Source organism: Pan paniscus, chromosome 20, assembly GCF_029289425.2.
Source record: "Pan paniscus chromosome 20, NHGRI_mPanPan1-v2.0_pri, whole genome shotgun sequence".
Lineage (NCBI taxonomy): Eukaryota > Metazoa > Chordata > Mammalia > Primates > Hominidae > Pan > Pan paniscus.
This window is the reverse complement of record NC_073269.2, coordinates 1,836,607-1,849,474: the sequence shown is the minus strand read 5'-3', so window position 1 is coordinate 1,849,474 and position 12,868 is coordinate 1,836,607.

The window sequence follows — 12,868 nt, the reverse complement described above, 5'->3', positions numbered from 1 at the left end:
ATGTTTATACAGATTGCGGTGTAGATATTTCCATGATTACAGAGATAGCGGTGTAGATATTTCCATGTTTATACACATGGCGGTGTAGGTATTTCCATGTTTATAGAAATAGCGGTGTAGTTATTTTCATGTTTATACAGATAGCGGTGTTCATATTTCCATGTTTATGGTGATAGCGGTGTAGATATTTTCATGTTTATATAGATAGTGGTGTAATTAATTCCAAGATTATACAGATCGCGGTGTAGGTATTTTCATGTTGATACAGGTGGCTGTGCAGATATTTCCATGTTTATACAGATGGCAGAGTAGATATTTCCATGTTTATAGAGATGGTGGTTTAGATATTTCCATGTTTATACAGATGACTGTGTAGACATTTCCATGTTGATACAGATGGCGGTGTAGATACTTCGATATTTATACTGATGGCGATGTAGATATTTCCATGTTTATACAGATGATGGTGTAGATATTTATATTTTTATAGAGATTGCGATGTAGATATTTCCATGTTTATACAGATAGCGGTGTAGATATTTCCATGTTTATACAGATGGCGCTGTAGTTATTTCCATCTTTATACAGATGGCGGTGAACTTATTTCCATGTTTATACAGATGGAAATGTAGATATTTCCATGTTTATACAGATGGCGGTGTAGATATGTCCATGTTTATGGAGATGGTGGTGTAGACATTTCCATGTTTATACAGATGGCGGTGTAGATATTTTCATGTTTATAGAGATATCGGTGTAGATATTTCCACGTTTATACAGATAGCGGTGTAGGTATTTCCATGATTACACAGATAGCGGTGTAGATATTTCCATGTTTATAAAGATTGTGGTGTAGATATTTCCATGTTTATACAGCTAGTGGTGTAGTTATTTCCATGTTTACGCAGATAGCGGTGTTGCTATTTCCATGTTTATAGGGATAACGGTGTAGATTTTACCATGTTTACATAGATAGCGGTGTAGGTATTTCCATGTTTTTACACATATCGGTGTAGATATTTTCATGTTTATACAGACGGCTGTGTAGTTATATCCATGTTGATACAGATGGCTGTGTAGAAATTTCCATATTTATACAGATGGTGGTGTAGATATTTCCAGGTTTATACAGACGACTGTGTTCATATTTCCATGTTTATACAGATGGTGATGTAGATATTTCCATGTTTATACAGATGACGGTGTAGATATTTCCGTTTTTATACAGACGGCTGTGTAGATATTTCCATCTTTATACAAATGGCCGTGTAGATATTTCCATGTTTATACAGAGGACGGTGTAGGTATTTCTATGTTTATACAGTTGGCGGTGTAGATATTTCCATGTTTATAGAGATGGCAGTGTAGATATTTCCAGGTTTATACAGATGGCCGTGTAGACATTTCCATATTTATACAGGTGATGGTGTAGATATTTCCATGTTTATACGGATAACGGTGTACGTATTTCCATGTTTATACATATGGCAGTATACATATTTCCATATTTATGCAGATGGTGGTGTAGATATTTCCATGTTTGTAGAGACGACTATGTAGATATTTCCATGTTTATACTGATGGCTGTGTTGATATTTCCATGTTAATACAGAGGGCGGTGTACATATTTCCATGTTTATAGAGATGGTGGTGTAGATATTTCCATGTTTATACAGACGGCGGTTTAGGTATTTCCATGTTTATACAGATAGCGGTGTAGATGTTCCCATGTTTACACAGATGGCGGTGTAGCTATTTCCATGTTTATGGAGATGGCGGTGTAGATATTTCCATGTTTATACAGATGGCGGTGTAGGTATTTCCATGTTTATACAGATACCGGTGTAGATATTCCCATGTTTACACATATAGCGTTGTAGATATTTCCATGTTTATACAGATGGCCGTGTGGATATTTCCATGTTTATACAGATAGCAGTGTAGATGTTCCCATGTTTACACAGATAGTGGTGTAGATATTTCCATGTTTATACAGATGGCGGTGTAGATATTTCTGTGTTTATAGAGATAGCGGTATAGCTATTTCCATGTTTATTCAGATAGCGGTATAGGAATTTGCATGTTTATACAAATGGCGTTGTAGATAATTCCATCTTTATACAGATAGCATTGTAGATCATTCCATGTTTCTACAGATGGTGGTGTTGATATTTCCATGTTTGTAAAGATGGTGGTGTAGATATTTCCATGTTTATAGAGATGGCTGTGTAGTTATTTCTATGTTTATACAGATGGCGGTGTAGATATTTCCATGTTTATAGCGGTGGCGGTGTAGATATTTCCATGTTTATGCAGATTGCGGTATAGATATTTCCAGGATTACACAGATATCCGTGCAGATATTTCCATGTTTATACAGATGGCTGTTTAGGTATTTCCATGTTTATAGAAATAGCGGTGTAGTTATTTTCATGTTTATACAGATAGCGTTGTTCATATTTCCATGTTTATGGTGATAGCGGTGTAGATATTGTCATGTTTATACAGAGAGTGGTGTAGGTAATTCCAAAATTATACAGATAGCGGTGTAGTTATTTGCATGTTGATACAGGGGGCTGTGTAGATATTTCCATGTTTATACAGACGGCAGTGTAGATATTTCCATGTTTATAGAGATGGTGGTGTAGGTATTTCCATGTTCATACAGATAGCGGTGTAGATAGTTTCATGTTTATACAGATGTCTGTGTAGATATATCCATGTTTATACAGATGGCAGTGTACTTATTTCCAAGTTTATATAGATGTTCGTGTAGAGATTTCCATGTTTATACAGATGACTTTGTAGATATTTCCATGTTTATACAGATGCCGTTGTAGATATTTCCATGTTTATACAGAGGGCGGTGTAGATATTTCCATGTTTATAGATATGGCGGTGTAGATATTTCCATGTTTATACAGATGACGGTGTAGATATTTCCATGTTTATACAGATAGCGGTGTGGATATTTCCATGTTTGTACAGATGGCAGTGTAGATATTTTCATCTTTATACAGATGGCGGTGTAGATATTTCCATATTTATACGGAAGGCGGTGTAGGAATTTGCATGTTTATACAAATGGCGGTGTAGATAATTCCATCTTTATACAGATAGCAGTGTAGATATTTCCACATTCATAGAGATGACGGTGTATATATTTCCATTTTTATAGAGATTGCGGTGTAGATATTTCCAAGTTTATACAGATGGCATTGAAGATATTTCCATGTTTATACAGATGGCGGTGTAGGTATTTCCATGTTTATGGAGATGGCGGTGTAGATATTTCCATGTTTATACAGATGGCGGTGTAGGTATTTCCATGTTTATGGACATGGCGGTGTAGATATTTCCATGTTTATACAGATTGCGGTGTAGATATTTCCATGATTACACAGATAACGGTGCAGATATTTCCATGTTTATACAGATGGCGGTGTAGGTATTTCCATGTTTATAGAAATAGCGGTGTAGTTATTTTCATGTTTATACAGATAGCGATGTTCATATTTCCATGTTTATGGTGACAGCCGTGTAGATATGTTCATGTTTATATAGATAGTAGTGTAGTTAATTCCAATATTATACAGATAGCGGTGTAGGTATTTGCATGTTGATAAAGTTGGCTGTGCAGATATTTCCATGTTTATACAGATGGCAGTGTAGATATTTCCATGTTTATAGAGATGATGGTGTAGGTATTTCCATGTTTATACAGATGACAGTGTAGACATTTCCATGTTGATACAGATGGCGGTGTAGATACTTCCAAATTTATACCGATGGCGGTGTAGGTATTTCCATGTTTATACAGATAGTGATGAAGATATTTCCATGTTTATACAGATGATGATGTAGATATTTATATTTTTATAGAGATTGCGATGTAGATATTTCCATGTTTATACACATAGCGGTGCAGATATTTCCATGTTTATACAGATGGCGCTGTAGTTATTTACATCTTTATACACATGGCGGTGAACTTATTTCCATGTTTGTACAGAGAGCCATGTAGGTATTTCCATGTTTATACAGATGGCGGTGTAGATATTTCCATGTTTGTACCGTTGGCGGTGTAGATATTTCCATGTTTATGGAGATAGCAGTGTAGATATTTCCAACTTTATACAGATGGCGGTGTAGATATTTCCATGTTTATAGAGATATCGGTATAGATATTTCCATGTTTATACAGATAGCGGTGTAGGTATTTCCATGAGTACTCAGATAGCGGTGTAGATATTTCCATGTTTATACAGATGTTGGTGTAGATATTTCCAGGTTTATACAGACGACTGTGTTGATATTTCCATGTTTATACAGATGGCGATGTAGATATTTCCATGTTTATACCGATGACGGTGTAGATATTTCCATGTTTATACAGACGGCTGTGTAGATATTTCCATCTTTATACAAATGGCAGTGTAGATATTTCCTTGTTTATACAGAGGACGGTGTAGGTATTTCTATGTTTATACAGCAGGCGGTGTAGATATTTCCATGTTTATAGAGATGGCGGTGTAGATATATCCATGTTTATACAGATGGCGGTGTAGATATTTCCATATTTATACAGGTGATGGTGTAGATATTTCCATGTGTATACGCATAACGGTGTACGTATTTCCATGTTTATACTTATGGCAGTGTACATATTTCCATAGTTATACAGATGGTGGTGTAGATATTTCCATGTTTATAGAGACGACTGTGTAGATATTTCCTTGTTTATACTGATGGCAGTGTTGTTATTTCCATGTTAATACAGATGGCGTTGTACATATTTCCATGTTTATAGAGATTGCGGTGTAGATATTTCCAAGTTTATACAGATGGCGTTGTAGATATTTCCATGTTTATACTGATGGCGTTGTAGATATTTCCATGTTTATAGAGATAGCGGTGTAGATATTTCCATATTTATAAAGATGGCGCTGTTGTCATTTCCATCTTTATACAGATGGCGTTGAACTTATTTCCATGTTTATACAGATGGCAGTGTAGATATTTCCATGTTTATACAGATGGGAGTGTAGATATTTCCATGTTTATACAGTTGGCGGTGTAGATAATTCCATGTTTATAGGGATGGCGGTGTAGATATTTCCATGTTTATTCATACAGTGGTGTAGATATTTCCATGTTTATTGAGATGGCAGTGTAGATATTTCCATGTTTATACAGATAGCGGTGCAGATATTTCCATGATGACACTGATAGCGGTGTAGGTATTTCCATGTTTATACAGATGGTTGTGCAGATATTTCCATGTTTATACAGATAGCGTTGTAGTTATTTACATGTTTATACAGATAGCGGTGTTGATATTTCCATGTTTATATGGATAGCGGTGTAGGGTTTTCCATGTTTTCACAGATAGCAGTGTAGGTATTTCCATGTTTGTACAGATAGCGGTGTAGATATTTCCATGTTTATAGAGATGGCGGTGAAGATATTTCCATGTTTGTGCTGATGTCGTTGTAGATATTTCCATGTTTATAGAGATAGCGGTGTAGGTATTTCCACGTTTATACATATACCGGTGTAGATATTTCCATGTTTACACAGATAGCGTTGTAGATATTTCCATGTTTATACAGATAGCAATATAGATATTTCCATGTTTACATAGATACCGTTGTAGATATGTCCTCCTTTACACATATAGCAGTGTAGATATTTCCATATTTATACAGAGAGCGGTGAAGATATTTCCGTGTTTCTACAGATAGCGGTGTAGTTATTTCCATGTTTATACAGAGAGCAGTGTTGATATTTCCATGTTTATAGGGATAGTGGTGTAGGTAATTCTATGTATATACAGATAGCGGTGTAGTTATTTCCAAGTTTATACAGATAGCAGTGAAGATATTATCATGTTTATTCAGAAGGCAGTGTAGATATTTCCATGTTTATACAGATGGCGGAGTGGATATTTCCATGTTTATAGACATGGCAGTGTAGATATTTCCAGGCTTATACAGTTGACGGTGTAGATATTTCCATGTTTATACAGATAGCGGTGTAGATATTTCCATGTTTATACAGATGGTGGTGTAGATATTTCCATGTTTCTACAGATGGCGTTGTACATATTTCCATGGTTATACAGATGGCAGTGGAGATATTTCCATGTTTACAGAGATGGCGGTGTGGATATTTCCATGTTTATAAAGATGGCAGTGTAGATATTTCCATGTTTATAGTGATAGCGGTGTAGATACTTCCAAGTGTATACATATGCCGTTGTAGATATTTCCATGTTTATACAGATAGCATTGTAGATATTTCCAAGTTTATACAGATGGCATTGTAGATATTTCCATGTTTATACAGATTGCGGTGAAGCTATTTCCATGTTTAAAGAGATGGCGGTGTAGATATTTCCATGTTTATAGAGATTGCGGTGTAGATATTTCCATGATTACACAGATAGCGGTGCAGATATTTCCATATTTATACAGATGGCGTTGTAGGTATTTCCATGTTTATAGAAATAGCGCTTTAGTTATTTTCATGTTTATACAGATAGTGGTGTTGACATTTCCATGTTTATGGTGATAGCGGTGTAGATATTTTCACGTTTATACAGATAGTGGTGTCGTTAATTCCAAGATTATACAGATAGCGGTGTAGGTATTTGCATGTTGATACAGGTGGCCGTGTAGATATTTACATGTTTATAAATATAACGGTGCAGATATTTACATGTTTATACAGATGGCGCTGTAGTCATTTCCATCTTTATACAGATGGCGTTGAACTTATTTCCATGTTTATACAGATGGCAGAGTAGATATTTCCATGTTTATACAGATGGCGGTGTAGATATTTCCATGTTTATACAGTTGGCGGTGTAGATATTTCCATGTTTATAGGGATGGCGGTGTAGATATTTCCAAGTTTATACAGACGGCGGTGTAGATATTTCCATGTTTATTGAGATGGCGGTGTAGATATTTCCATGTTTATACAGATAGCGGTGTAGATATTTCCATGATTACACAGATAGCGGTGTAGGTATTTCCATGTTTATACAGATGGTTGTGTAGCTATTTCCATGTTTATAAAGATAGCTGTGTAGTTATTTCCATGTTTATACAGATAGCAGTGTTGATATTTCCATGTTTATATGGATAGCGGTGTAGGTTTTTCCATGTTTACACAGATAGCGGTGTAGGTATTTCCATGTTTGTACAGATAGCGGTGTAGATATTTCTATGTTTATACAGATGGCGGTGTAGATATTTCCATGTTTATAGAGATGGCGGTGTAGATATTTCCATGTTTATGCTGATGGCGTTGTAGATATTTCCATGTTTATAGAGATAGCGGTGTAGGTATTTCCACATTTATACATATACCGGTGTAGATATTTCCATGTTTACACAGATAGCGTTGTAGATATTTCCATGTTTATACAGATAGCGGTATAAATATTTCCATGTTTACATAGATACCGTTGTAGATATATCCACCTTTACACAGATAGCGGTGTAGGTATTTCCATATTTATACAGAGAGCGGTGAAGAGATTTCCGTGTTTATACAGATAGTGGTGTAGTTATTTCCATGTTTATACAGATAGCGTTATAGATATTTCCATGTTTACATAGATACCGGTGTAGATATTTCCACCTTTACACAGATGGCGTTGTAGATATTTCCATATATATACTGATAGCGGTGTAGATATTTCCGTGTTTATACAGATAGCGGTGTAGTTATTTCCATGTTTATACAGATAGCGGTGTTGATATTTCCATGTTTATAGGGATAGTGTTGTAGGTAATTCTTTGTATATAAAGATAGCGGTGTAGTTATTTCCAAGTTCATACAGATAGCGGTGCAGATATTATCATGTTTATACAGATGGCAGTGTAGATATTTCCATGTTTATACAGATGGCGGTGTAGTTATTTCCATGTTTATAGACATGGCGGTGGAGATATTTCCATGCTTATACAGTTGATGTTGTACATATTTCCATGTTTATACAGATAGCAGTGGAGATATTTCCATGTTTATACAGATGGTGGTGTAGATATTTCCATGTTTCTACAGATGGCGTTGTACATATTTCCATGGTTATACAGATGGCGGCGTAGATATTTCCATGTTTACAGAGATGGCGGTGTGGATATTTCCATGTTTATGAAGATGGCAGTGTAGGTATTTACATGTTCGTAGAGATAGTGGTGTAGATACTTCCAAGTGTATACATATGCCGGTGTAGATATTTCCATGTTTATACAGATAGCATTGTAGTTATTTCCAAGTTTGTACAGATGGCGTTGCAGATATTTCCATGTTTATACAGATTGCGGTGTAGCTATTTCCATGTTTATAGACATGGCGGTGTAGATATTTCCAAGTTTATACAGATTGCGGTGTAGATATTTACATGATTACAGAGATAGCGGTGCAGATATTTCCATATTTATAGAGATGGCGTTTTAGGTATTTCCATGTTTATAGAAATAGCACTGTAGTTATTTTCATGTTTATACAGATAGCGGTGTTGCCATTTCCATGTTTATGGTGATAGCGATGTAGATATTTTCATGTTTATACAGATAGTGGTGTAGTTAATTCGAAGATTATACAGATAGCGGTGTAGATATTTGCATGTTGATACAGGTGGCCGTGTAGATATTTCCATGTTTACAGAGATAGCGGAGTAGATATTTCCATGTTTCTACAGATAGCTTGGTAGTTATATCCATGTTTATAGAGATAGCGGTGCAGATATTTCCATATTTACAGATAGCCGTGTTGATATTTCCATGTTTATTCAGATGGCGCTGTAGATACTTCCATGTTTACACAGATAGCGGTGTGGCTATTTCCATGTTTATACAGATAGCGATGTAGATATTTCCCCGTTTGTAGAGATGGCTGTGTCGATATTTCCATGTTTATACTGATGGCAGTGTAGATATTTCCATGTTTATACACATAGTGGTATAGATATTTCCACGTTTATACAGATGACTGTGTAGGTATTTCCATGTTTGTACAGATGGCAGTGTAGATATTTCCATGTTTATACAGATAGCGGTGTAGATATTTCCAAGTTTATACAGATAGCGGTGCAGATATTTCCATATTTATACAGATAGCGTTGTAGATATTTCCATGTTTATACAGATAGCGGTTTAGATATTTCCATGTTTATACAGATAGTGGTGGAGATATTTCCATGTTTCTACAGATAGTGGAGAAGATATTTCCATGTTTACATATGGCGGTGTGGATATTTTCAAGTTCATACCGATGGCGGTGTAGATATTTCCATGTTTATACAGATAGCGGTGTAAATATTTCCGTGTTTATACAGATAGCATTGTAGGTATTTCCGTGTTTATAGAGATAGTGGTGTATATATTTCCATGTTTACACAGATAGCGGTGTAGATATTTCCATCTTTGCACGGATTGCGGTATAGATATTTCCATGTTTATTCTGATAACGGTGTCGATATTTCCATGTTTACACAGATAGCTCTGTAGATATTTCCATGTTTACACAGATAGCGTTGTATATATTCCCATGTATATAGAGATAGCGGTTTAGATATTTCCATGTTTATATAGATAGCGGTCTGGACATTTCCATGTTTATAGAGATAGCGGTGTAGATATTTCCATATTTATGCAGATAGCGGTGTAGATGTTTCCACGTTTACAGATAGTGGTGTAGATATTTCCATGTTTATACAGATAGCGGTGTAGATATTACCATGTTTATGCAGAACGTGGTGTAGATATTTCCATGTTTATACAGATGACTGTGTAGATATTTCCATGTTTATACAGATGGCGTTGTAGATATTTCCATTTTTATATAGATAGCGGTGTAGACATTTCCATGTTTATAGAGATAGCGGTGTAGATATTTCCATATTTATACAGATAGCGGTGTAGATATTTCCATGTTTATACAGATGTCGGTGAATGTATTTCCATATTTATACAGATGGCGTTGCAGATATATCCATGTTGATACAGATCCGGTGTAGATATTTCCATGTTTATGCAGATAATGATGTAGATATTTTCTTGTTTGTAGAGATGGAGGTGAAGATATTTCCATGTTTATACAGATAGCCGTGTAGATATTTCTATGTTTATACAGATAGCGGTGTATATATTTCCATGTTTACACAGATAGCGGTGTAGATATTTCGATATTTGCACAAATTTCTGCTTAGATATTTCCGTGTTTATACAGTTTGCGGTGTAGATATTTCCATGTTTATACAGATAGCACTGTAGATATTTCCATGTTTATACAGGTAGCGGTGGAGATATTTCCATGTTTATAGAGATAGCGGTTTAGATATTTCCGTATTTTTACAGATAGCGGTGTAGATATTTCCATGTTTATACAGATTGTGGTGTAAATATTTCCATGTTTATAGAGATGGCTGTGTAGATATTTCCATATTTATAGAGAAGGAGGTGTAGATATTTCCATGTTTATACAGATGACTGTGTAGATATTTCCATTTTTATACAGATGGCGTTGTAGGTATTTCCATGTTTATACAGATAGCTGTGTAGATATTTCCATGTTTATAGAGATAGCGCTGTAGATATTTCCATATTTATACAGATAGCGGTGTAGGTATTTCCATGTTTATACAGATGGCGATGCAGATATTTTCATGTTTATAGAGAAAGTATTGTAGATATTTCCATATTTATACAGGTATTGTTGTAGATATTTCCACGTTTATACAGATGGCGGAGTAGATATTTCCAGGTTTATACAGATGGCTGTGTAGATATTTCCATGTTTATACAGATAGCGGTGGGGATATCTCCCTGTTTATACAGATCGTGGTGTTGATATTTCCACGTTTATACAGATAGCGGTGTAGATATTTCCATGTTTATAAAGTTAGCGGCGTATATATTCCCATATTTATACAGATCGTGGTGTAGTTTTTTCCATCTTTCCAGAGATGGCAGTGTAGATATTTCCATGTTTATACACATAGCGGTATAGATATTTCCATGTTTATGCAGTTCGTGGTGCGGATATTTCCATGTTTATACAGATAACGGTGTAGATATTTCCATGTTTATACTAATTTCGGTTTAGATATCTCCATGTTTATAGAGATGGCGGTGTAGATATTTCCATGTTTATAGAGATGGCGGTGTAGATATTTCCATCTTTATACAGATGACTGTGTAGATATTTCCATGTTTATACAGATGTCGGTGTAGATATTTCCATGTTTATACAGATAGCGGTGTAGATAATTCCAAGTTTATAGAGATAGCGGTGTAGATATTTCCATATATATAGAGATAGTGGTGTAGATATTTCCATGTTTATACAGATGGCGGTGTAGGTATTTCCATGTTTATACAGATGGCAGTGTAGATATTTCCATGTTTATACATATCCTGTGTAGAAATTTCCATGTTTATACATATAATGATGTAGATATTTACTTGTTTGTAGAGATAGAGGTGTAGATATTTCCATGTTTATACAGATGGCGGTGTTGATATTTCCTTATTTATACAGATAGCGTTGTAGATATTTTCATGTTTACACAGAGAGCAGTGTATACACTTCCATGTTTACAGAGATAGCGGTGAAGATATTTCCATCTTTCCAAAGTTTGCGGTGTAGATATTTCCATGTCTATACAGATAGCGGTGTAGATATTTCCATGTTTATACAGATGGTGGTGTAGATATTTCCATGTTTCTACAGATGGCGTTGTACGTATTTCCATGGTTATACAGATGGCAGTGGAGATATTTCCATGTTTACAGAGATGGCGTTGTGGATATTTCCATGTTTATGAAGATGGCAGTGTAGATATTTCCATGTTTATAGAGATAGCGGTGTAGATACTTCCAAGTGTATACATATGCCGTTGTAGATATTTCCATGTTTATACAGATAGCATTGTAGATATTTCCAAGTTTATACAGATGGCATTGTAGATATTTCCATGTTTATACAGATTGCTGTGAAGCTATTTCCATGTTTATAGAGATGGCGGTGTAGATATTTCCATGTTTATACAGATTGCGGTGTAGATATTTCCATGATTACACAGATAGCGGGGCAGATATTTCCATATTTATACAGATGGCGTTGTAGGTATTTCCATGTTTATAGAAATAGTGCTGTAGTTATTTTCATGTTTATACAGATAGTGGTGTTGACATTTCCATGTTTATGGTGATAGCGGTGTAGATATTTTCACGTTTATACAGATAGTGGTGTCGTTAATTCCAAGATTATACAGATAGCGGTGTAGGTATTTGCATGTTGATACAGGTGGCCGTGTAGATATTTACATGTTTATAAATATAGCGGTGCAGATATTTACATGTTTATACAGATGGCGCTGTAGTCATTTCCATCTTTATACAGATGGCGTTGAACTTATTTCCATGTTTATACAGATGGCAGTGAAGATATTTCCATGTTTATACAGATGGCGGTGTAGATATTTCCATGTTTATACAGTTGGCGGTGTAGATATTTCCATGTTTATAGGGATGGCGGTGTAGATATTTCCATGTTTATAAAGACGGCGGTGTAGATATTTCCATGTTTATTGAGATGGCGGTGTAGATATTTCCATGTTTATACAGATAGCGGTGTAGATATTTCCATGATTACACAGATAGCGGTGTAGGTATTTCCATGTTTATACAGATGGTTGTGTAGCTATTTCCATGTTTCTACAGATAGCTGTGTAGTTATTTCCATGTTTATACAGATAGCAGTGTTGATATTTCCATGTTTATATGGATAGCGGTGTAGGTTTTTCCATGTTTACACAGATAGCAGTGTAGGTATTTCCATGTTTGTAGAG